At 31.3% G+C, this 27,940-nt stretch overlaps 2 long non-coding RNA genes across 2 annotated transcripts in view; one reads left to right on the forward strand and one right to left on the reverse strand.

The window, feature by feature from the left end:
* Positions 1–27,940, reverse strand: part of LOC128280819 (uncharacterized) — a 72,854-nt gene that overhangs the window by 28,966 nt on the left and 15,948 nt on the right. The window lies entirely within an intron of this gene.
* Positions 4,136–4,938, forward strand: LOC108482094 (uncharacterized). Its single transcript, XR_001870822.2, has 2 exons — positions 4,136–4,510; positions 4,631–4,938. It is a non-coding gene; the product is annotated as an uncharacterized LOC108482094 (long non-coding RNA).

A 27,940-nucleotide genomic window follows, 5' to 3' on the forward strand; every position in this document is an offset into this window, starting at 1 on the left:
CATATTGCGAGAGGTGAGTTGAGCCTCAGATCACACGCCGAGGTATTTTCAATTTTCGTTTTTCAATTTCTGTCTTTCAAAAAAATCGACTCATATTGCGAGAGGTGAGTTGAGCCTTGGCTCACGCGCTGAGCTATTTTCAATTTCTGTTTTTAATGTCTGTTTTTAGAGAGTCAATTCATATTACGAAAAATGAGTTGAGCTCAGGATCACATGCCGAGTAGAGAATAAAGATTGAAGGCGATTGAAGACGTCGATTTCGTCTCCTTAAAGTTGCAGTGGAGTTGATCGAGGCATCGATCTTGCCTTTTCAAGTCGCAGAAGAAAAGACCACAAACCTTATCTCACCAAGCGATAGAAGAGAAGATTGAAGTTGTAGATCTCACCTTTCGAAGTTACTGATGAAATAGATCGAAGCCATAAATTTCATATCCTTGAAGTTACATTGGAATAGATTGAAGCTACAAGGCGTATATCATAAGATGCGATGGAGTGAACCAAAGCTACAAGATGCAGTGGACTGAAAAGGACTAACTAAACAAGAAGAGTTCTAAAACAAGTCAAGACCTAGCAAGACCGGCAAATTTGGTCTTCCTTGAAAGTCTTTGCTCTATTCTGTTGCACGACAATGAGCAAAGAGGGCAATGTAGAAGCCCAAATTGCCCGGCCCGATTTCATCAAAACCCAACCAAACCTCTAAACCCACTAAAACCCTTAACCCATGACCCATTTACATCTACCCAAACCCATTACAAAACCCAAATATTAAACCCAATTCAAAAGCCCATTAAGCCCCCCTAAAAAAAAACTAACCCAAAAAAATAAAAAGAAGAAAAAGAAAAACCTAACCCAAACCCAAAAAAAAAAAGAAGAAAAAAGAAAAACCTAACCCCCCAAAAAAAAAGAAACTAAAAAAACCTAGCCACCTAACCACTTTCCCACTTGCCCCATTTTTCCTCCCATTTTTGATATCCATTGTCTACCACCACCACCTACAAAATAGAAAATCATGTAAAAGATGGCTATAAAAAGCCATTCAAAAATCATGTAAGAAAGAGGGGGGGATTTTACAAAGATTGAAAAAGGAAAAAACACAAAAATCCCTTCAAATTTTGAACACAAAAAAAAAACATCAGTAAAAAGGTTGCATTTTTTTTCTTTTTTCCTCTTCTTTCGAATCTTTTTTTTCTTTCTTTTTTGTGTTATTATTTTTTCTTTCTTTATATATACATATATTGATTTTACCTTTTCCGCCACTGTGGGGCGGTGGCATTAACGACAATTGGCGGTCGACGATCGACCGTGAACGACCCCTTTGGCGGATTTCCTTTCCCTCCCTTCTCTCTTCTTTCCCCTTCTTTTTTAGGTATTTTATATATATTATGTATATATTTTTAATGCCATTAGTTATATATTTCTTATGTATATATTCTTAAATACTATTATATATACATATATATATTTTTAAATACCATATTGTGTATATATTATTATTATAAATTATTACTATTGCTAGTATTATTATAACTATTATTATATTAGTGTATATTTTATGTACATATGTGTATATATATATATATTTGTACATATCATTATTTTATATTATTGTTGTAAATTTTTATGTATATATTTTTATGTACGTTTCCTAATATTTTCTTTTATTGTAGATATTATTATTATTATTATTATTATTATTATTATTATTATTATTACATACTTTTATTATATGCATATATATATATGTATTTTTATGTACATATTATTATTTTATATTATTATTACCAAATATATCATTTTTCCTATTTTATTATTAGTACATGATTTGTTTTTATTTTGTAAATATCATTATTATTGTTATTCTAATATTCTAGTATTCCATGTTAATATTTTTTCATTAATGATATCATTTTTTTCGTCCTTTATCTATTTTAATTTCTCACTTTAGGAATATTTTTCTCATGTTTTAATTAATTTCAAAAATAAGGCAATGTACCGATTTAATATTAAGCCATCGATTTCATCGCTATGTTGGGTGAAATTAAATCGGCTTGTGTTAAAAAAGGACACCCTTTCTAAAAAATCGAAAACTAAAATTCTCATTTTTCAATCGGATCACGATTAAATATTATATTGAACTCGTATTTTGAAAATCAAGTCAACACATGTTTATGAGATACCAATTTTGGGCGTCGCGAGGGTGCTAATACCTTCCTCGCAGAATCGACTCGAACCCCAATTTTTCTCTCGGACTTTCACGTAGACCTAAATTTGGCCTTATTTTTGTTTTAAAATAATTTTATTAGGTGTCCGATCACACCTATAAAAAAGGATCGGTGGCGACTCCCTTTGTTAATAAAATCGAAAGTTGGTTTTCAAGTGTTTAATAAATCGCCACAATTAGCGACCAAGCGAAACTAAAAATTTTTTTTACGTCGCTACATTAGATATTGCCTTATTTCAAAATTTTTGAATAATAAAGAAAATTAGAAATTCGATCAAAACACGTTTATTTGTTTTAAAATAGATGGAATACTTAATGCATTGTATCGAAACATTTGCATAGGAAATGATTAATGAACGTGAAATAATAGGATACAACAAGTCACAATTAATAAATCCAACAATTATGTACAACTATTCTAAGTAAAATGTAACCAAATTCTTAATCATGGATGATGAACAATCAATACAAAAATAATATGCAACAATAATTAACATGGCACAATATAAAACGATCCACAAAATATGTACAAAATAAAATAGAATTAGAAGTCAATTTAGTATAGGACATTTTCAAAATAATGATGAATTAATTAACATATAACATAAGTTGACAAGTTTGTATGAAAGCTAGGATATATAATTATTTGAAATAAATATTGTAGAATAAAACATTTGAATCGAATAATATGCAAAATATTTTAAACACAAATTTTAAAATTGACAATATGCATGGTAGCTTAAATAACCTATAAAATATGAAAGAATAATAAAATACATGATAAGATGTAATATACATACTAGATTTATACAACATGCGTATGTAAATAGATTTTGGAATAACTATCTGTAAAAATAGCATGAGATTATTAATATATATATAAAATTAAGTTAATTTATAAATTATATACGTACCATTATACATAAAAACATTTAAATGAGATACTACATAATATATTAAAATAATATAACATAAAGAATAATTTCAAAATAATAATTTTATAAACACAAAAATGAAGTTCTCAAGTAACTTCACATACATAATTAAATGAATTTTAAAACAATAAGTATTTTAAAATAAAAACCTCATTAAAATAAAATATGCACAAAAATATTTTAAAAAATTTATATAAATGATTTAAACAATATAATATAAAATAGCTATCCCAACATAATTTAACATACATAGATGAGAAAAATTAAATGAATTCTCAAAATCATAATGAATAGAAGACTTGATTTAAATAATATAAGTACAAGTAAAAATTTGAGTTAAACACTATGCAAAGCATTAAAATTTTATAATTAAAATTAGACTACAACTTAAATACAGACACAAATGCAGAAAAAATATTAACATAGATCAAATAAAAAAATTAAATGAATTTTAAATAATCAAGTATTATAAATTAAGGTCTCAATAATACAAGTATAAATACGTATAAGTCATTCAAGGAAATATTTACAAACCAAAAGGGATCAACACATGTACAAACAGTAAGTGTATGGTAAGTTATACAAATAGAAACTGAATTAAAATTGAGTTAAAATATGAAGGATAATTTAAAAATAAGCTTTTGAAATCAAGGTAGGGACTCATGCGTCATGCTTGCAAATGTAGAAGGATCAGAACTGGAAATAATTCAAGCTCCCAAAACGTTGTGTTGAGGCACAGACCCATTTGTAAACACGAGAAAATTACAGGGATAGATTTAGAAATAAAACAATGCATATTTGGCACAATCGAATGCTTGTGCAAACGGAAAGGATTAATACCACAAATTTCCCTCCAAGGCCTAAACACATGGATTTCATCCGAACGCAGGCCGAGTCATCGGATCGTGACTATTGTACGGCGTCGTTTTTGAACCATTGAAATTGGTCAAAACGGCGCCGTTCCTTATCCTTTAAGAATAGTTAAATCAGCCGAATTTTCCTTTGCCTTAGGCAAACCCCAAATCGTCCCTTAACTGTTGATTTTTCTTTGCAGCCTTTGCAGTCTTTGAAGAACCATTTCAGCCTTGACCTTCCTTCAACTTCGATTCCAATGAAGCAAAGAGAAGATCCTTGGCCTACTTGCACGATATTGCTCCCTTCCTTTGTTTTTCTTTTTTTTTTTTAAAAAACGCAATAATGATGTATTCTAAAAAACAAATTGAAAAAGAAATAAAGGAAAAAAAACTTAGAGAAACTCGAATCGGAAACCACCTTGAACTTTGATTGATTTCCTTTGTTTGATTAATATGCGTAGTGTGCGTGCGTATGCATACAGTATGGGTAAAAAATTAAGGTACAAATAATGGCTTTTTATAGCCAGATTTACAGAATAAATGAAAAATAAAAATTATATTTTCCTTCTGTCATTTGGCTATATATTCTGTTACTCTTTCTTCTCGTGTGTTCTTTGCAGGAATGGCCGTACGGAGGAGCGGGGAAAGGTGTGCGTGAAAGAGGCCGTGCGAGGAAACCGTTCGTGGGAGCCCGACCCCTTGGCACTGTTCTGGCACGTTCCAGAAGATTCTAGTGCTCTCAAGCTGCTGAGATAATTTTTGGGTGTATTGGGCCTCGGGTTTTAGGGCTTATTTAATTGGGTAATGGGTTACTTTAGTAATTGGGTTGGGTTATTGGACTTTTATTGAATTGTTTTTTAATTTTTCATTTTAGTTTTGGATTTTGTAAATGGACTTTGGCCCTATAAACAATTTGATCTTTCATTTATTTTTGTTTGGTTTTATAAATATATTTTATTTTTGGTTTTTTGTCTTTTATGGGCCCGGGAAAAATGGGCCTATTACAATAACCAATGAATATTTGGTGCAATGAATCCCTTTGACGAATCCCTCAACTTGAAACGAAGAAGAGACGTGGTACATAATTATATATATAAGTCTAGGTAGCCGTCTCTTATCTTGCAAAAGAATCTTCTAAAAATTACCACCTCAACTAATCGTAGGCTTTATCTAGATCAACTATCATCAGCCATCCACCCATCCTTGCTCTTCTTGGTTTGCATGGAATGAATAGTCTCTTAATTCGAACAATCAGAAAAGGCATTACATGCTTTAACTTGTTGATAATCGTGTGAGTCAAAATCTTGTACATGATCGAGCATAGGCTTATTGGACGAAACTAAATAATTAACGCTGAATTTTTAACTCTCAGAGCAAAACAATAAGCGTCTTATAAAGGGACGATTCCAAGTCTTCACCATTAAATACTCTCCTAATCATATTACCAATGGGAATTTTTTATAATTTTACAAAATTACATCTTGACAAAATGAATCTGAACAAATTGAGTGTCTAGATTTAAATGAACTTGATCAACCATTTGTCCAAATTCATTCTAGACTTAAATTTTAAAATAATTTTCTAATAATTTTATTTTTATGATATGGTCAATTTTGTAAATTCAAGGGCTCAATTGAGCGTAAAAATTTCGAAAGAGCCTAATTAATTTTTTTAAATAATTCAAAAATTATAATATCATTAAGCCCTCTTGATATTAATACATGTTTAGTATTGTTAAGTAATTCTTAAAGTAAATGCATTTAGAACCAAATTGGATTACTATAGCAAACTATTGAAATATGAAATGATAAGTACATAATATGAAAACTAGTTTGCTACCATGGCTTAATTTTGTTTCTTTAATTAAAATATTTTAAAATAAAATCTATAATATTGTCAAATTATTGTTAGAGTATGTAAATATGATAAAAGGCATTGTAAATACTATTAAAATTTAATAAATGCATTATACATTTCTATAAATTTAAGTAAACTATGAATTAATATTAAAAGTAAAACAAATAAATTACGTGAGTAACCAGTGGTTGAGGGTTCGATTCTCAACTTGGGTATGGAATAGTTTTAAAATTTATGGCTAACATTTACCTCTTTAATGGACCTATGGACCTACCAAACGCAAAAGGTTAGTCATTGGGCTCGCTCTAGTAGTTACTCAGCAAAAACTTTGATCACTATAAATATCATTCAAAGGATATAAAAAATTATCATCTAAAATTAAACAATATTTATTCTAATTATCTTCATCCTTCTATCTTTTTACTCTTCTATGAATTTTAGACTCAACATTTTAATTCTATGAAAATTAGGGGTGAGTATCCGATCAAGCCAAGTCGAATCGAGTCAAAAATTTTCGAGTTAGTTGAGTTGACAAATCCTATTTTAGTACTGAACTCAATTTGAATTTTTTTCAAATCGAGTCAAAAAAATTCAAGTCGAGTGGAGTCGAATTAACGGATCTTATTATTTATACTCAATGTTCTGTTTACATGGACCGATTATTTTACTAGTAGACGAAGTACAAGCTTTTAGATTAATTTTGAATAAAGGAAAAAAGGAGAGTGGGGCGATTCGGGAAGGAAAGTAAGATTAATGGGTAAACATTTATCAAAACAATGTAGTTTTGCAACTTAATATTTTTTATTTTTAACTTTAGAAAAGGAACATTTATCAAAACGATGTAGTTTTAGCTTTTCTTATTTAGATTTTCAGATAACTCGAATTAGGGGTGAGCGTCCGATCAAATCGAGTGAAACCATTCGAGTTAAATTAGAAAAATTAATAATGTTAAATTAAAATCTTATACAATATAACTATTTTCATGTTATAACACATAAATTTGAAACAAAATATATTTGAAAACTTTTTAAAGCCAAATAAAAAAAAGATATTTTAGTATAATAAACTTAAATCATTAACCACTTATTTAGATTCTAAAATTATTATTTATTAAAATTTTAAATTTTTGATATATTTTTAGATTTTTTAAAATACAAATTTATAATTTTATAAATATTTTAAATTTTGAAAATTACTTTGATTTTTTTTGTAATATTTGTTAAGAGAGAGACCAATTTTGAATCGAATTTTGCTCACCCTAATAAAAATTATCATAATTTTTTATAATATTATTAATAAAATCTCAACTGAAATTCTATTCATTACTAAAAATAAATTTTATTCAATCAAAACAATGAAAACATAATTTATTTACTACAAAGCTCTCTAGAAAATAGAATTCACAAATTAGACAAGAAGTAAAGCTTGTTTTTAAAGTAGAAGCCCATATTTTAAATATTGCAGACTGGTACTTAGTCCATAAATTTATAATTAAGCCCAATATCTTTTCCAGGCCCATCTTCACATATAATTGAATCAAGTTGTATTTAATTCCATAATCAACTTCTTCTTCTTCTTCTTCTTCTTCTTCTTCTTCTTCTTCTTCTTCTTCTTCTTCTTCTTCTTCTTCTTCTTCTTCTTCTTCTTCTTCTTCTTCTTCTTCTTCTTCTTCTATATTGTTGTCTGAAACCATCTTAGCAAGCCTATCAACAGCTTTATTCTTATCTCTTGGAATGCGCGTGAAACTCCACTGTTCAATCATAAAGATAGGGGTGTAAATGAATAGAACGTTCGACGAACTGTTTGTGAACCATTCGTGTAACGTTTGTTTATGTTCGTTTACTAAGTTGAATAAACGAGCATGAACAAAATTTTTATATTCGTTTAATAAACGAACGAACACAAATAGAGGTGTGTTCGGTTCGTTTATATTCACGAACAAGCTTGTTTAAAAGCTCGTTTATTGGCTCCTTTATAAGTTTATTTATTGACTCGTTATTTATTAATGGTATTTTCTTATAAAAATATTAAAATAATATATGTTTGTATGTATTTATTGTTTGTTTGTTTATTATTCATTAATATTGTTCGTGAACATGTTCGATTAAGTTCAATCAACATGTTCGTGACCATTAAACAAACGAACATGAACACACATAATTTTAAATAAACGAACATAAGCAAAAATTTGAATTTTTTAACAAACACAATCTGAATACGAACAAACTTAAAAATAAACAAACGAACATGAACAAAGGTTCGTTTGTTCAAGTTCGATTCATTTACAACCCTACATAAAAAACATTTTTAAGTTAACACTAGATACAAAATTCATCTAACTAAAGTTAACACTAGTTAATTTGAGTTAAATGTAGCTAGTCACCTACGAGTCTACTCATTTTAAGATTAAATAAGGAAAACCTTAAAAGGAACAAACTCTATGTCTTGACTAAGTCTAGATTCTAGAGTTCGATTACATGAAAGGAAAGTTAAAGCACCCCTACAATACCCGGCTTAAAATAGTTTTTTTTATTTATTTATCTCTTTTAGGTTTTCCAAGTTTTTATTTAAATTCCCTAAGTTTATGGCTCTATTTTACCTTAAACAATTTTACAATTAATTTACAAGATTCACAAGTTAATTAATCTAAGTGACAGATTATGTGCTCGAACCCACGTCTTCTACATTGGCAACAATATTCATGCCATTCGAACTAATACTCAATCGACTCCTTAAAAGATAATTTAAATATGTTTTTAATGATAAATGTAAGCAATATGTTTCTTTCAAATATTCAACATATCAAATCCAAGGTTTTATTATTATTATTGTCTTTTAGCAAGAATCAAAATTCAAGTTAAGCATGATTAGCAAGAAAAATATCTTCAAATTTTAATAAATTTCACAATCAATAATTTCTAAAAAAAAAAAAAAACTCACCTTTCTTTCCCTCTCCCACTTATCATGTTATAAATAAGGTTAAAAGCTTTACTTGGATTAGTATGATTTTTAGTTATAATTAATTATATTAATAATTTTAATCAGAATCAGACTCGTAAAATATTATATTAATAAAATTAAAATTAAAATTAAAAAATAATACTCTGTAAAAATTAGGAGTAAAAATTCATTACTTAAACTTTCAATTTATCAAACCTACAAATAATTTTTACATAATAAGACTCGAACTTGAATACTTAAGATTTTAGAACCTCAACCACAACAATACATTATTAGTGAATTATTATTTAATAAAAATTTAAAATTTTAATTATAAAACTATATATATATATATATATAAATGATAAAACTCACCACTGAAGTGATCAACATAAAATCAATGCTTCAATTTGACTAATGCCAAACTTCTGTGGTTTAGAAAGATAGTGTTTCCCCATCTTTATCTCCAATTTCCTCCCTTCACTATCATGCCAAGACAACACTGATAGCAACCTTCGTCTTTCAAAACCCTAACTCCAATTTTCGTACAATTCAATCACATCGTGAAGAAAATATTTTATTTTGAAATATATTTACAAATTACAAGTACATATACAGTACAATTATAAAGAATCGAAACATAATTAGACAAAATTCTATATAGAGACTACGCATGGTGAGAATAAAGACCCGGTTAAATCAAAGTGGGAAAGTTAAATCACTTTTCTGAGGCCTGAATTTGGTAACTTTTCGATTGATTCTTTTTGTTCATGATAATCTTTGAAAATAATTACTAAATTCAAACCCCAAAGTGAGAATAATTTGCTAAATTCAAGAACTAATTTAGATAAAATAAGACCCCAATATAAAAATAATTACCAAGATTAAGACTTAAGATGAGTTTAAATGAACGATTAGTGTAAAAATAATAGTAACAGTGAGATTAAATATTATAATAATACTATAATTTAAGATAAAAAATAAAATAAATATACTGTGCTGCGCCGCATCGTGCCACGTCACACCATCGATTGAAACTCAGTAACTTTTGGTTTTTTGCCGGCGGTACGGCCACCCTATATTTTTGTGTAAATCGTAAAGAAGCCGTGATATATTAGGCATTTTAGATTACGACCTATGGAGATAGATACATAGAGTACAATGCCGTAGTGGGGGTGCTTTTTTCAATGCCTTTTTGTAATTACTTGTAAATCACAAAGTTCTTCTTTCTTTTATAATTTTATGTTTGAAAGTGGAAGGTTCCTACAAAGCTTAAATAAGTGAACAAATCCCTTTCGTTTGTTCGCATATACATCAATGTTTCCAATTTTCATACGAAAACAATGATTGAATTAATTTTTCATAAGAAATTTTATCTAAATTAAGAATAAAATATAAAAGTTTTTTTTTAAAATAAGCTCGTTGATATAAAGAAGAGGTTGCGACAGTTTATTATGATTCATTCGAAGGGTGGAGAGCCGTAAGAAAATTAAGATGATTAATATGTGAGTATCGGGGAAGATTGAAGAGAAGAAAAGAGAGTTGAGAGCCTATTCTTTAGAGGAAGCATCTTGCCCTCTTTCCTTGGTTCCCATAAGCTTTTAAGGGGTTCTCTGATAATTTTCGATGTACTATGTGTAGCTCATATATTGGTCTAAGACTTCCTACAAGTTAGTTGGTCTATGGGTATCTTGTCATCGTAGGTGGTCTTGTGTAGGTTTTAATATAAGTTGTCATGTTTAGAGAATGAATATTTATGATGTGTGAATGACAGACGTCTTGGCTATATCAAGCAAGTGATCTCAATAGTTTAGGCTTGCAAGATCTTATGCTCACGAGTGCCTCAACTTGTAAGGTGATTTACCTTGATCAAAAATGCTGACTCGTGAGACGTGAACTTATATGATGTGAGCTCGCGAGGGATGAGTATAATGGAACCCATGCTGAATTTGAACAAAAGTATCAAAAAAGTTCCGGTCATGGTCCCATCTAACCAATAAACAAGTGTATTAAAAAATATTCAATTTCATTAATTACATATCCTGTAGCACCCCAAACCTGGCCCAGAAGTTATGGCCGGATCCGGCATGCCACATCAAAATGTAAAAAAAAAAATTTCCATTCTAAGTCCAGAAAATCGTACTTGATGTTCAAAAGATTAATTTCATTATAGGTTAAAGTGAATGGAAGTCATGCACCGTAGGAAACCAGGAAAAGAGGTGGTGAGTCCATCAGATTGCTTAAATACCAAGCTCCTTCGGATCCAATCCTAGACATGCATACCGCCATTGCCACACCTTAATGTCATGGATATTTCTAGGAAACCAATTTGATTAAGTCATTTTTAGGAAAAGTGATTAATTTTGGAAAATACTTTCATTGCGGAAGCTTTGCTTGTTGACGTGTTATTTTGAAATCAACTGTTGTTTTTAAAAACGTGCCCTAAAGCTATCCAATTTCAACAGTTAAAATAAATATTATCTATCTTAATAAAACATATAAAAACCATAAAAAATAAATAAGCGGCCTTATTACATTTAAAAGCCCAAAACCTCAAACGTAATTAAAAGGATGTCCAGTTCACGGAAGAAAATCAAAGTTTGAGCGGGTGGCCACTCGAATTCCCTCACGACTCTAAGCCCACTATGGTTGGGGATTTCTGCGTGGATGAAAATAAAAGGGTGAGTTTGGAGAAACTCGGTGTGTAAGGAAAACCAATTCAAAGCCTAAGTCACTCAAGCCTATTGGGCCTAAGCCCATTCAGTAATGATGGTCTTGAGCGAGCCCTTTTCAGATTATAATAAACCGGGCCTTAGCCCTTATTCAGATAATAATGATGGCCCATAGGCCCATTTCAAAATACATGCAACATCAAGTAAACATATGCAAGCCCATTTGGGTAATAGTGGTCTTGGGCGAGCCCTTTTCAGATTACAATAAACGGGCCTTAGCCCTTATTCAGATAATGTGATGGCCCATAGGCCCATTTCAAAATACATGCAACATCAGTAAACATATGCAAGCCCATTTGGGAGACTACTCAACCCACCAACCACTACACTCCACCGTACCACCATCCACTCCATGTGGAGAATAGCTCAACCCACCCCATTTAACACTCCACGATTGCGACCTTTCGCGCTCGATTATCGAGAATTGAGGCAAAGCCTCCAAGACATGGACAAGCCACTTTCAGTACTTCCTCCGTCAATATCCCAATCCCATGCATCAGATAATAACAACATGGCATGCAGTAAATAACAATAGTCAAACATGCATTTAGGTCAATTTAACCCTAAGGGTATTTCGGTAATTTTGCACCTAGGGGTATAACAGTAATTTTCCATACATAGGGGTATTATAGTAATTTAGCTGCTTTTAGGGTTTTTCATGCATATTCCTACTTTTCACGTACTAACAGAATCACGTACCGAGGGTTCTTACCGAATTGGGCCCGTTGGCTCATCATTCCAATTTTGGCCCATTAAGCCCAAAAATATCGAGGCACGTAAATCATGCACTTTGCGGTCCAAATTTTGCAGCTTACCAAAAACATTAATCGATTTACCTCACGAGCATTCGCACACTCGCAAATCTACAAAATACCGGTTTTCGGCATTTCGGCTTTTCGACTTTTGCCGATCTAGACTAAGAAAGAGGGTGTTAGTTACACATTGCTTTTGCGACGATATCTTGTGAGATCCACACACGAACCGCCTACAATTGGATTACTAACACGTTAATCTAACTATTCAATTACAAACTACATATTAACCCCTTACAATATTCGGCCAACCACACCTACAGATCATTGTAAGCTTATAAGAAAACAATAAGCAACTCATTAACAAATTTTTGTCAATGTTTACCACATAATCATAATTTCACTGCAAGCTGTCTTCCTGAGCAACAGTCACTAAATCATTTATAAATGGAGCTACGAAACTCCAAATCAAGTTCCGTTAATTTTCCTTGAAAATAGACTCATATATCTTCTATCCATAAAATTTTCAGAATTTTTCGTTTAGCCAATCAATACCAGATTTTTCTCAAAGTTTCCCATGTTTCACTGTTTGACTAATCTGACCACTCTTCATTACGAATCAAATTTCTCATTGTACAGAATTCAAAATATGTTCTTGTTTATTTCATTAGAAACTAGACTCAATAAGATTTAATTACATAATTTATTCAGCTTCTAATTCATCTCCCACAATTTATGGTGATTTTCCAAAGTCACGTTACTGCTGCTGTCCCAAGCAGATTTATTACCAAATCACTCTTTCATACACCTATCTTGCATGCATGTTATTTAAACATGTATATCACCAATCAATCATCACATATCTATGATTTTTACTTAAGCATAATCTCCATTTCATCATTTCAAAGCACAACATGTTAGCCGATTTTTCCTTTAGCATCTAAGGCACATGCATGCTCATTTGTTTGGCTCAACTTCACATATCTTCCATTTTCATCAAAAGAACATGAAACAACAACCATTTCCTTCATTTTAATTCATGACCAAATGCTCACAACACAACTAAAAATCAAAATATACTTCAAGAGTTAAGGTAGAATCAAGAAGAACTCATGAACCTCAAAATAGAAGCAAGGTACCAAGAACTTACCGTCAATTTTCCTCCTCCTAATGACCAAATACTCAAGAGCTTTCTCCTCTCCTTTCTCTTCTCTAACTTTCAGCTATGATGAACAAAGATGGACAAAACTTTGTTCTTTTCACCCCTTTTTCTTTTAATAAAACTTCATATTTCATCCATTTAATTATTTAATACAAAAGACATGGAATTATTATCATGAAACATTTACCTAACCCATTATCATGAAACATTTACCTAACCCATTATCATGGAACATTTACCTTACCTATTATCATTGAACATTTACCTAACCTATTATCAATTTGTATCAATTTGTACCATAAATTATGGATATCAAGTGCACATTTTGTCTACAACAACATGATGGCTGGCCACTTCATGTAAAATGGGAGGTTTGTCATGCAAATCCTCCTATTTTGCACTCCTATTTATTTGGTCACTTCAATTTAGCCTATAGCATTTTCAAACATTTTCACATAGGTTCTATTTCATAATTTCACCCCATTTTTCTTATGGAACAAAAATTAACTAAAATTGCCGGGTTCTATCTTAAGCTTGGGCTTTCTAGAGGCCCACTAACATAATTAAACCTATGCCAATAGTCACAGGATTCCCGAAAATTGGGGCGTTACAACTCTATCCTCCTTAAAGAAATTTCGTCCTCGAAATTTACCTAATCCAAACAGATGAGGGTATTGCTGTTGCATCGTCTCTTCTGGCTCCCAAACTCAGAAGTTTCCCCTTCCTTAACTTGTTGAAAACGAGCGACCAAAGACTCATCGTTCAACTGTTTTTCCTTAATCTGATCCACCTAGGTTGGCCTCACTTGCAACTCAGCCAACAGACTTCCATCATCATCAGACTCGACGAGCAAACATTGCTCTCGGATCAAATCTGATTCTCGACTTAGAGCATCGGCTACCACATTAGCCTTGCTCGGGTGATACTCGATCGAGCAGTCATAATTCTTAAGCAACTCAATCCATCTCCTTTGCCTAAGGTTCAGCTCCTTCGAGTCAACAAATACTTAAGACTCTTATGGTCAGTGTATATAATACACCTTTCTCCGTACAAGTAATGTCTCCAAATCTTAAGTGCAAATATCACTGCTGCCAACTCTAAATCATGAGTCAAATAGTTTCCCTCATGAAGCTTAAGCTATCGTGATGCATATGCAACCACCTTACCCTCTTGCATTAACACGCAGCCCAGACCCATGTGTGATGCGTCACTGTACATAGTAAAATCATTCCCAGACTCCGGCTGAATTAACACAAGTGTTTCAGTTAGAACTTTCTTCAACTTCTCAAAAGCTTCCTGCTGTTTCTTAGTCCATACAAACGGTACTCCTTTCCTTATGTGTTTTGTCAGAGGTGCTGCCATCACAGAAAAACCTTCCACAAACCTTCTGTAGTATCCTGCTAGTCCTAGAAAACTCCGTATTTTTGACACTGACCTAGGCGGCTTCCACTCCAAAATCGCTTCAATTTTCCGAGGGTCCACCTTAATCTCCTCAGCAGAGACCACATGTCCTAAGAAGGTTACCTCCCTCAACCAAAATTCACACTTGCTGAACTTCGCAAAGAGTTCCTTCTCCCTTAATACTTACAGCACTATACGGAGATGCTCATCATGTTTCGTTTCAGTTTCAGAATATACCAGGATATCGTCAATAAAGACGACTACGAACTGATCCAAAAATGGTTGGAACACACAATTCATCAGATCCATAAACGCTGCAGGAGCGTTCGTTAGTCCAAATGGCATAACTAGAAACTCGTAATGACCATACCGAGTCCTGAATGTCGTCTTTTGGATATCTGCCTCCTTGACCCTTAACTGATGATATCCAGATCGAAGGTCGATCTTGGAAAATACAGAAGCTCCTCTAAGCTGGTCGAATAGATTGTCAATCCTTGGCAGTGGATACTTATTCTTAATCGTCAGTTTGTTCAACTGGCGATAATCAATGAACATCCGCATCGTACCATCCTTCTTTTTCACGAATAGCACTAGTGCTCCCCATGGAGACACGCTTGGCCTAATGAAGCCCCTATCCAACAACTCTTGAATTTGAGTCTTTAATTCCACTAACTCCTTCGATGCCATCCTATACGGTGCGATGGACACGGGCGCCGTTCCAGGCAACAAATCTTTTCCAAACTCAACTTCTCGGTTCGGAGGCAATCCTGGAGGCTCCTCTGGAAAAACATCTTGGAACTCCTTTATGGTCCTAACCTTATCCACTGTCAGTCCCTCCTCTTCTGACTGACTTATAAATGCCAAATAGGCCTCACAACCTTTCCGAATCCACTTTTCGGCTCTTAAAGCCGACACCACATTGGACAAATAAACCATTCGCTCACCTATCACCATAACCTCCTCATCCTTTGTGGTCCTTAACACCATTCGTTTAGCAGCACAATCCAGAGTCGCTTTATGCTTAACAAGCCAGTCCATTCCCAAAATGAGATCAAACTCTCCGAACAGTAACTCCATCGATCTCCGGGAAAATCTTACCTTGAGTTTCTAATGGTACATCCCTATACGCTTTGTCTACCCGACCGAGTGACCCAAAGGACTTAGTACAGATACCCCACTCACAATCTCCTCAGAGCAGTCCAAGTCGTCCATAATCCGTTCTGTGGCCTCCAACCAATATTCCGCCATATTCGGGGCTATACCAGACACGCCCCTAAAAATCTCCGCTCCATTAGCCCGAAGTCATTCAGAAATAGATCCCCGAACTCCATTATCCGGACTTGCCCCGGTAACCCTTTCCAAAATACGAAGCATTGCCTGTGACAAGGCATCATCCCCGGTATCGCGGTCATGAGACTCTACCTCTGTTGTCAGTGGTACCGGTGCATCCACCGCCGGCATATGTCTCGAAGACGAAGATCTCGCTCGAGCACTTCTTTGGCTCCATCCACGGCCTCTTGTACTCATATCGTATTATCTTGATTACGAATTTTATGCATCAATTAATATTCCGGTGTTTATTACGATGTTTTATGAATCGAAAGATAGTTCGAGTTTATTTTCGCAGAATCAAGTCTAGCTACATTTTCAATCTCTTATCGATTTTCCTATGTTTCAGTATCATCCTATCTAGAGTGTCCTAGTAGGGTTTCAAGATGACAGATAATTCAGAAAATATTGAGAAAAATTCAAGATACTTACAGACTTGGTAGGAGATTGAATGCCACCTTCTAAATATCTAAATTTTGAAAATCAAGTTTTTCGCATTCTTTATAAAATTTTCGCTTTCAAAAATCTTTGTTTTTGTAAACCCATTCCACAGTCGAGTTGTTGCAACCTAGGCTCTGATACCACTAAATGTAGCACTCCAAACTCGGCCCAGAAGTTATGGCCGGATCCGGCATGCCACATCAAAACGTAACAAAAAAAATTTCCATTCTAAGTCCAGAAAATCGTACTTGATGTTCAAAAGATTAATTTCATTATAGGTTAAAGTGAATGGAAGCTGTGCACTAGGTAGGAAACCGGAAAAGAGGTGGTGAGTCCATCGGACTGCTTAAGTACCCAGCTCCCTTCGGATCCAATCCTAGACATGCATACCGCCATTGCCACACCTTAATGTCATGGATATTTCTAGGAAACCGATTTGATTAAGTCATTTTTAGGAAAAGTGATTAATTTTAGAAAATACTTTCATTGCGGAAGCTTTGCTTGTTGTCGTGTTATTTTGAAATCAACTGTTGTTTTTGAAAACGCGCCTAAAGCTATCCAATTTCAACAGTTAAAATAAATATTATCTATCTTAATAAAACATATAAAACCATCAAAAATAAATAAGCGGCCTTATTACATTTAAAAGCCCAAAACCTCAAACGTAATTAAAAGGATGTCCATTCACGAGAAGAAAATCAAAGTTTGAGCGGTGGCCACTCCAATTCCCTCACAACTCTAAGCCCACTATGGTTGGGGATTTCTGCGTGGATGAAAATAAAAGGGGTGAGTTTGGGAAAACTCGGTGTGTAAGGAAAACCAATTCAAAGCCCAAGTCACCAGGCTATTGGGCCTAAGCCCATTCAGTAACAGTGGTCTTGGGCGAGCCCTTTTCAGATTATAATAAACCGGGCCTTAGCCCTTATTCAGATAAATGATGGCCAATAGGCCCATTTCAAAATACATGCAACATCAAGTAAACATATGCAAGCCCATTTGGGAGACTACTCAACCCACCAACCACTACACTCCACGCGTACCAGCCATGCACTCCATGTGGGAATAGCTCAACCCACCCACCAACACTCCACAGTTGCGGCCTTGCTGCTCGATTATCAATAGAATTGAGGCAAAGCCTCCAAGACGTGGACAAGCCACTTTCAAGACTTCCTCCGTCAATATCCCAATCCCATGCATCGATAATAACAACATGGCATGCGATAAATAACAACATCAAACATGCATTTAGGTCAATTTAACCCTAGGGGTATTTGGTAATTTTGCACCTGGGGTATAACAATAATTTTCCATACATAGGGGTATTATAGTAATTTAGCTGCTTTTAGGGTTTTTCATGCATATTCCTACTTTTCACGTACTAACGAATCACGCATCGAGGGTTCTTACCGAATTGGGCTCGTTGGCCCATCATTCCAATTTTGGCCCATTAAGCCCAAAAATATCGAGGCAAAGAAATCATGTACTTTGCGGTCCAAATTTTGCAGCTTACCAAAAACATTAATCGATTTACCTCACGAGCATTCGACACTCGCAAATCTACAAAATACCGGTTTTCGGCATTTCGACTTTTCGACTCTTGCCGATCTAGACTAAGAAAGAGGTGTTAGTTACACACATTTTTATGACGATATCTTGATTGAGATCCACACACGAACCGCCTACAATTGGATTACTAACACGTTAATCTAACTATTCAATTACAAACTACATATTAACCCCTTACAATATTCGGCCAACCACACCTACAGATCATTGTAAGCTTATAAGAAAACAATAAGCAACTTATTAACAAATTTTTGTCAATGTTTACCACATAATCATAATTTCACTGCAAGCTGTCTTCCTAAGCAATAGTCACTAAATCATTTATAAATGGAGCTACAAAACTCCAAATCAAGTTCCGTTAATTTTCCTTGAAAATAGACTCATATATCTTCTATCCATAAAATTTTCAGAATTTTTAGTTTAGCCAATCAATACCAGATTTTTCTCAAAGTTTCCCATGTTTCACTGTTTGACTAATCTGACCACTCTTCATTACGAATCAAATTTCTCATTGTACAGAATTCAAAATATGTTCTTGTTTATTTCATTAGAAACTAGACTCAATAATATTTAATTACATAATTTATTCAGCTTCTAATTTATCTCCCACAATTTATGGTGATTTTCCAAAGTCACGTTACTGCTGCTGTCCCAAGCAGATTTATTACCAAATCACTCTTTCATACACCTATCTTGCATGCATGTTATTTAAACATGTATATCACCAATCAATCATCACATATCTATGATTTTTACTTAAGCATAATCTCCATTTCATCATTTCAAAGCACAACATGTTAGCCGATTTTTCCCTTTAGCATCTAAGGCACATGCATGCTCATTTGTTTGGCTCAACTTCACATATCTTCCATTTTTCATCAAAAGCACATGAAACAACAACCATTTCCTTCATTTTAATTCATGACCAAATGCTCACAACACAACTAAAAATCAAAATATACTTCAAGAGTTAAGGTAGAATCAAGAAGAACTCATGAACCTCAAAATAGAAGCAAGGTACCAAGAACTTACCGTCAATTTTCCTCCTCCTAATGACCAAATACTCAAGAGCTTTCTCCTCTCCTTTCTCTTCTCTAACTTTCAGCTATGATGAACAAAGATGGACAAAACTTTGTTCTTTTCACCCCTTTTTCTTTTAATAAAACTTCATATTTCATCCATTTAATTCTTTAATACAAAAGACATGGAATTCTTATCATGAAACATTTACCTAACCCATTATCATGAAACATTTACCTAACCCATTATCATGGAACATTTACCTAACCTATTATCATTGAACATTTACCTAACCTATTATCAATTTGTATCAATTTGTACCATAAATTACGGATATCAAGTGCACATTTTGTCTCCAACAACATGATGGCTGGCAACTTCATGTAAAATGGGAGGTTTGTCATGCAAATCCTCCTATTTTGCACTCCTATTTATTTGGTCACTTCAATTTAGCCTATAACATTTTCAAACATTTTCACATAGGTCCGATTTCATAACTTCACCCCCTTTTTCTTATGGAACAAAAATTAACTAAAATTGTCGGGTTCTATCTTAAGCTTGGGCTTTCTAGAGGCCCACTAACATAATTAAACCTAAGCCAACAGTCACAGGATTCCCGAAAGTTAGGGCGTTACATATCCGGTATAAAAATATTGATGGTAAAATCCTATTTTAGTCACTCTACGTAAAGATCACTCCTATTTTAGTCACTTTTAATTTTTTTTTATTAATTTGATCACAACCATTAAAAAAATTGATTAAATTTATCTCTTCACCGTCGATTTCAACTCTTCCACCATTAAATCAAATTATTTCTTTATTTTTTTCTTCTTCTCATTTCCCTCATCTTCTTCCTTGAACCCATCTCTTCCACCAACTTGCCACACTTTCATGTGATCTGTCTTCTGCATTAAAGGCTTGTTTCTTTGGTTCCGCATCTTCTTAGTGTTGCTGTGAAAATCGAGGCTCTGTTGGTTGGTGTATATAATTAATAATAAATATTATGTGATTTTATTAAAATTAGTATAAATATTTTATTATAAATATTATTTAATTTTTGAATAAAGTTTTCAAGTTATTAGATTCACCCTTTTTCATTCCCAAAATGAGCACTACAATGTGCACTAGATTTAATGCTTTTTTTTCTTTTACAAAAAAGGTAAAATATCAAAACTAAATTAGATAAAGTAAATCTCTTCTAGATTAATCATTGTGCAGTAACTAAAGTATTTCCCCAAAGATTTTGAGAATGCCGTTTTAACCAAACCATCAGATATTTTGTTATCCTCTCTGAACATATGTCCAACACGAACTATCCAGGGACGTTGGAGTAAGTCCTTAATGGCTCAACCCACAATAAAAAGTGTTGTTCACCTTAATTTGCTTGGATCACCTTGGTAGCTTCAGTGCTATCTATTTTCAGTACCACTCTTTCTAAGTCTAGATCCCATGCTAGTTGGAGTCTATCAAGTGCACTCCAAAGCTTTGTATTTTTTTTTTCAATGTTAGTGGGTAGGTGGGAAGGCTTGTATGAAAAGTGAGAGGATTTGGGTAAAAATATAAACTCGAAAAATGAGTTTGGGTAAAAAAATAAGACTCGTTTAGAAAATGGACTGGGTCTCAGGTAAAGCTTTTTACCCAGAGCAGCTCAATTTAAATGTAAAAAAAAACATTATTTTTTATTATTTTCTTGCTCTTTTTTTTTTTAATGTTTTGTTGTTATTTTTTTTTCACTATTATGTTGTTATTGTATAACTCTTATTTTATTGTTTATTTTGTTACTATTTTAGAGACATTTGCTTGTTAAATTGCACATATCTTAGTGTTATTTAAGTATACATATATATTTTTAATTTATTTTCAATTTATTCGAAACATTTATTTTAATATTTTTAGTATTTTGATGTATTATATTTTAAAAAAATTATATAAAAACTTAATCTGAATTGGGTTAGGTTGGGCCCAGATTTAGCATTTTTACTCAGGTCAAGCTTGGATAAAATTTTAAGTCTATTTTTTTAGCAGAACCAAGCCGGAACCTAACAAATTAGCCTAAAATTTTAGTTGGGCCTAGCCCAACCCATAAACACCTCAAGTTGAAAACAAAGAAAAAAAAGCATTTATATATGCCATTTTCAAATTTACAAAAAGGTAATTGAGATTTGATAACAAAAGGCTTCACAAAAAAATTCTGGGGTGATCAGAATAGGAACGAGTAATTAACAGGTAGTTTACCCAAAATTTAAAGTGATTAACGTAAAAAATGCACCGCTAAACTTCCGTCACTATTAAACAATTAAGTGACGAAATTGAAGAGATTAAATCAAAAAAATTCATTTTTGAAATGGCGAATAGGAAAGAGAAAAGCTGGGTTAGATTTGGTATGGAAACAAATCTAAATGGGAGGTCATGATGAATGATAAATTGGAAGCAATGTGGGGGATGATAAGGTTATAATTTTAACTTTTTATCAATCAATTGTGGGAACATGTGAAGTTGGGGATGTAGTTGTAATAATTTCGAATCTGAATTTTATATTTTTAGAAATTTCTTACATTGCCTTTTCGCCTCTTTCCGTAAAGCTATGGAAACAGTTTTCATGCAAATACGATACTTCCCTTTTTTCTTTTTCTTTTTTAATTTTTGAGTACAAAACAAAACTCAAACGTGATGCACGGCAACTTATAATGCACAAAAAAACTTATCAATTATTGATACACGAGGACCAGCCCGAGGGGTAAACTTTTCAACTTTTCCTTTTTCACTTTTAGTCCTCATTATTCCGAAATGGGATATTTAGTAATGAGCCCTTGAGTTGCTGGCCACAAAAATAGAGATCAAAAGTATTATGGAAACTAGTATATTAAGAGTTAAATTGTATTTTATTCGTTTTACTAAAAAGTAGATAAATTAGTCTTTATGTGTTAAATCAAAGAGCAAATTGATCATTTCTACTAATAAAAACTGACATGGCTGACGGAATAATTAGATAGTGACATATGGCGTGTTATGTGTACCTCATGCTGGTGTAGAAATCAATGAAATTTTTAATGGAAGGGCCAGTTTGCTCATTAATCTAAAGTATAGGAACTAAGTTGCCTCTTTTTTTTTTTTAGTAAAGGGGCAAAATGTAATTTAACTCCTAATATTAAAGCTTTCATGATACTTTTATTCGAATCTACATTACTTATTAGGATTCATATTTGAATACGCGAATCTATTACTCATATAATGATTATAATTTTAATTTTATACACAAAGTTAATTTTAACGGATTCAATTGAATTTTTATAATTTAGATATTTGAAAAATATTGAAATAAGGTATTTTTCAAATTTGAATATCTAACAAATAATAATATTTAATTTAAATTTAGATAATAATATTTAAGTAATTTGGATTCAAATTTCGGACAAATTTATTAATTTAAATTCAAATAATTAAAAAATATAAATATCGACCATATATTTCAAGTATAATCCGGTGAAAAAATATATATAGTTGGTAGCGGCGGAGTGTCATTCAGCACTTCTAGAATATTCTACACCTCTATATTACTTGGGTCGGGTCACGGGTAACGGTTTGAAAAAAAATTAATTTTTTTAAAAAAATTTAAATCAAATCAAACTCAACTTGGTATAAAATTAAGAATTAGTTGATTGAGTCTTTAACTCAGTTAGTATTCGTATCGTTATTAATGTAAAAAAATGTGAATTTGAATACGCTTCAAGTGCACTTATCTTTCTATCTAAGGATTAGAAAAATATTATGTCTAGGGGTGTTCAAGTTTCTGTTAAAACTGAATTAACTGACCAAACAGATCTAATTCGATTAATTGGTCGATGATAGAACTTAATTTAGTCGGAAGTCGGTTAATGGTTTTTTGGAATTTCGGTTCAAATTTAAGTAATGTTTCAAGACATAAATTTTCAATTAATTCGGTTAACTTTCAAGACAAACATATATTTGGTTAATTTTAATATATTTTTTTATATTTTTTATACTTGTTTTAATCAAAAGACAAAAATATATAAATTTTAACTTATTCGATTCGATTAACGATTAAAGAATTATACAGTCTAATTAATTTAATTAATGCTCATTCAGTTCAGTTATTAAACATCCCTAATTATGTTTAGTTCTAAGCATTATACGAATATAATGAATGTTAAAGGAATTAACCATTTAGCATATTGGGATCACTCGAGATGTTGTTCAAAATCCATGTATTATTTGAGTTGCACCTCTGTACTGAAAGGGTGTCATAAATTGGCTTTTGGCCTTTGCAGATTAGTAAGGGCGAGAGAGGAAGGGAAGTCGCTAATGAATTGGGACCATTTTAATTAACTCTTCCATATAGTTTTATATTTGGTACCACATTCAATGTTTGGAAGCAAACTCATGGTGAACCCCCCTCCTTCCTCCCAAAAAAATTTATGAAAATAATTTATTAAAAATTAAAAATTATAAAATATTATATTTTTTATATAATATTAAAGGCGAAGGATGAGATAATACGGTTTAAACTCATACCAGATGGATGTTCAATAAAAACTTTAATCATTATTCCATTCAAGTCAAGACATAAAAATGATTAAAACGATCATCGATAATTTCTTTAATCATACCAAATGGATGCCAAATTGATATATTTATCGATGTGATTTTTTTTTTCAATCACATTAATGTTCATAAATAGTTAAATCGATCAGTGATATGGACTCAATTGTGCGAAATTTTTCAACAAGGACTTAACTATTTTTTTAAGCTTAATGATAAATTTGGCCACTAAATCGCCCTAATTGTATTTTTGAGCCTTTGTTCTCTTTTTTCAATCTGTTTTTTTAACGGATTTAATGAATAAATTCAATCTTTCAATCTTTCGTACGTTTGTTTACTGAAAAGTTTTTCTACCAAGTTAATTTTTTTAGATAATTACGTTTATTTTCTTTAAATTAAGAGTTATTTTTTAATTTAGTGTATTATTTATTTTATTATTTTCTACATATAATTATCTTATTAAAAATAATCTAAAGGGACTAAAATTGAAATTTTCCTTACAATAATGACATTATATTAACAATATTAAAAATGCAGAAGTAGGATTGCTATTTGAAACTTGATAATCTTAGGTTATTTTTTTAATAATATAAAATTAAAATATTAATATTTACGTATTTACGATAAAAATATATCTACACCATATATATACATTATATCAAAAAGAACCGTCTAAATATAAACTTATCATTGCTCTTTAAAAATCAAACTTAAATAAATTCTACAAATAAACAACCCTTGACCACGAGACCATTAAAATAGACATCGGATTACTTGTTTCTTTCTAATTATTAGGAATAAAATATATTAAAATAAAGTAGACAACAATTCTCATCTAAATTCCTTAAATAATTGAATCCGACAACATGCTTTCTTAGTGAAGTGGGGGTATTTTAATGGTTGTCCTGTCAGTGTCACCTTCAATGTTTTGTATACACATCATCACTTAGTTCACTTATTTATGTTTAAATTTAAATAAATAATTCGATTTATAAATCGATATAACCTCAATTTCTTTATAAATAATTTTTTAAAATATACTTATAATACGTTTCAGCACACTTGAACTCACATATTCGTATATTAAGAATAATATTTATATCAATTAAACTAAGACTCAAACAATTTTTCAATAAAATGATGTGAAATGATTATAATCTCAAATTATTTTCCTTTTATTTATATTTTGTATTTTGTTTCCTTTAGGGTTGGAGATTGAATTTGGAGTAGATGGAGGAACCAATCACAATATTACTTGAATTTGTACAGAAAATAATAATAATAATTATAAGGATTTGTCTTTTTAGTGTTGATTAATAGAGCCAAAATAATGTGCCCGCAATAAAATCTTCTATTATGAACAGGTCTTACTAATAATGCAGCATATGGGGTCCAAAAATATTCAAAACTCTCTTTCATTTTTATTTTCTTCTTTTCATTTAAATTTTTATGATTAAATATAAAGAATTTAATATTATTTTTTACAAGTGTTTTACTATGCTGGTTCAAATACACAATTGAGTAAAAAAAGTTTTTTGGTGAATTACAAAAAGATAATAAAGCCTTAACAGCAACATGACTAGCGTAATTTGAACCCAAGCCACATTTAAGGGCGATGAACACCTTAACTATCAAGCTAACACATAAATTAGTCAAACAATTCTCTTTCTCAAAATTATTAAATTACTTCTTAAATTGATTTGAAGTATAAACATAAATTCTTAAAATTTAAAAGAGAATCAATTTTTAAGTTATTGTGCCATTAAAATCTATGTTATATGATTTTCTTTGTTCATACTACTTGCACCAATTGAAAGCTCTCTTTCTCTTTCTCTTCTATAATTTAATTTTTTTTTTCATGAAACAGCTTTGGACGTCACAAATTTGCAAACCAAAATTCAAACAATTTTTTTCTCTCTAATCTCCGAAATTAACCACCAAATCGATTTGGGTCTAAGGTATGTTCTTCTAGTCGTCAATGAGTACTTATCCATCCTATTGACCGTTGAATCATCGATTGGAGCTTACTGGCGAAATTTTTTTTTTAAGAAAAAGCTTACCAGCTCGATAACTTAAATAAAAACTTAAAAAAAATTATAAGTAATACTTAAATATTTATTTGTTAAACGTTATAGATCTTAAAAAATTATTTTAAATTAATAAAATAATATATTTTAATAGATATATACAATAAATCCGTATATTGTATGGGATAAAAACTAATATAATATAAAGTAAACTATACTAGTAATCACTCAATTATTATAAATTTCTTTTTTGGTTATCCGATTATGAAAAGTTATAGAATGATCATCCAGCTATTAGTAAATTTATTTTTTAGTCACCCAATTATTTAGTTTTGTCTCCTTTGGTCACTAATTGGCTAATAGGGGCAGCTTTTAAAATTAGCATTATAGCAACTTTAATCCTCAACATTTATACGTTGTGTCAATTTAGTCTTGATTTTAAAAAGTCTAGCCCTCACCATATACATATTGTGTAATTTAGTCCTTGTTGCAATTTTGTTTCTCTTTGTGACCCTTTTACCTAAAAAGCTAAAAACAAATTTATTTGCTAAACTTGTTTGAAAATATACAAAAGAAAAGAAAACACCCAAAAACCCATTATAATAATTTCCATCTTTGATCATTATTTTAAAATTAACCCCCAATGTCATAAAGAAGAGCAACACTATAAAAAGAAGGACCAAATTACACAATGTACAAATATTGAGGGTTAATTTTTTTTAGAGGTAAGACCAAATTGACATAATTTATAAATGTTGAAGGTTAAAGTTATTATTATATCAATTTTAAAAGCTGCAACCGTTAACCAATTAGTAACCAAAAAAAAATTAAATTATTGAATGACCATTTTATAACTTTTCATAATTAAAGGACCAAAAAAAAATTCATAACACTTTTTTTTTCAATTCATTATTCAACATTTTTTTTAAAGAAAAGAAGCAGTAGATTATACAGGGGTTCAATAGTTGAAAGGGTAATAAAAATCTTTGTCTCTTTGCAATTAAAATTAGTTATTTCCCTTTAGACAACATTAATTGTTGATAAGTTCTGCACTAAGAAACTAAAAGGGGCCAGCTTCAGTTCTCTATTTACAACTATATCCCTCACCACTCTTGAGACAAAATGGAAATCTTTTACCATCTATATATAAATTACAATTATTAAAATAAATACAAAATCATCAAACCCGAAACCATAAACCCAAAAACAAAATAATTATATTTCTTGTAAAAGTGCGTATATATATATATTGTCGTCATTTTTTATATATATTTTTCATCGTGTTCCATAGTTTATATTCGGGATTTGTGATTGTTTCTCTCAATAATATTATCTTAAAATTTAAACTTATTAGTAGTATATATATTATATATGCAAATATATTATACATATTTATATTAAAGATTTACTAATAAATTATATATTTGAAAATTTATGTTTATAAATAAATTATACATAATAAATTTCATCACACCTACGATGTGAGTGAATGGAGATATTCTATAATAAAATATATACTTATAGTCAATTAAGTCTTAGCTCGATTGGTAGTAACATTATTGCCAGTGCAAGAGAATGTGAGTTTGAGTGCGCTGAATCGTATTATTCTTCTATTTAAGAGATTGAGAGTGACTATGAATATGTGTAAATATTTTATTAAAAAAAGCAGATATAATAAGAATTTATGATTATGAGTGAGATAGAAGAGTGTAGAGTAACTGTATAATACAGATACATCCATAACAATGAATACAATTATACAAAAATAATACAAAAAAGTAAGGCAATCTCCAACCACGTACGTTCTATTATCATTCCTCATTTATCTTGCTCGTTCTCAAACAATAGACCCACCATGTGCCATATGGACTATTGTCCTTAGGTTGGGACCATTTTTCTTTTTTTCCACCCATCTAAGACTCTAATGAACTTCATACAACAAATTGTCGTCCATTATTATTAATTTCTATTTTGTTACAAAGTTGTAATTACATTATCATCATACAACAAAAAGTCACTGAATGAGATAACTGTTTAAAGAAAATATCTCTAGTATATATAAATAAGCAAAAGGAAGGGACTGTTCCTTGTGATAAGTAGTAATTTCTGTATTAGAAATTAGATTATATATTGTTTTTTCACT

Source organism: Gossypium arboreum, chromosome 9 (genome assembly GCF_025698485.1).
Source record: "Gossypium arboreum isolate Shixiya-1 chromosome 9, ASM2569848v2, whole genome shotgun sequence".
Taxonomy (NCBI): domain Eukaryota; kingdom Viridiplantae; phylum Streptophyta; class Magnoliopsida; order Malvales; family Malvaceae; genus Gossypium; species Gossypium arboreum.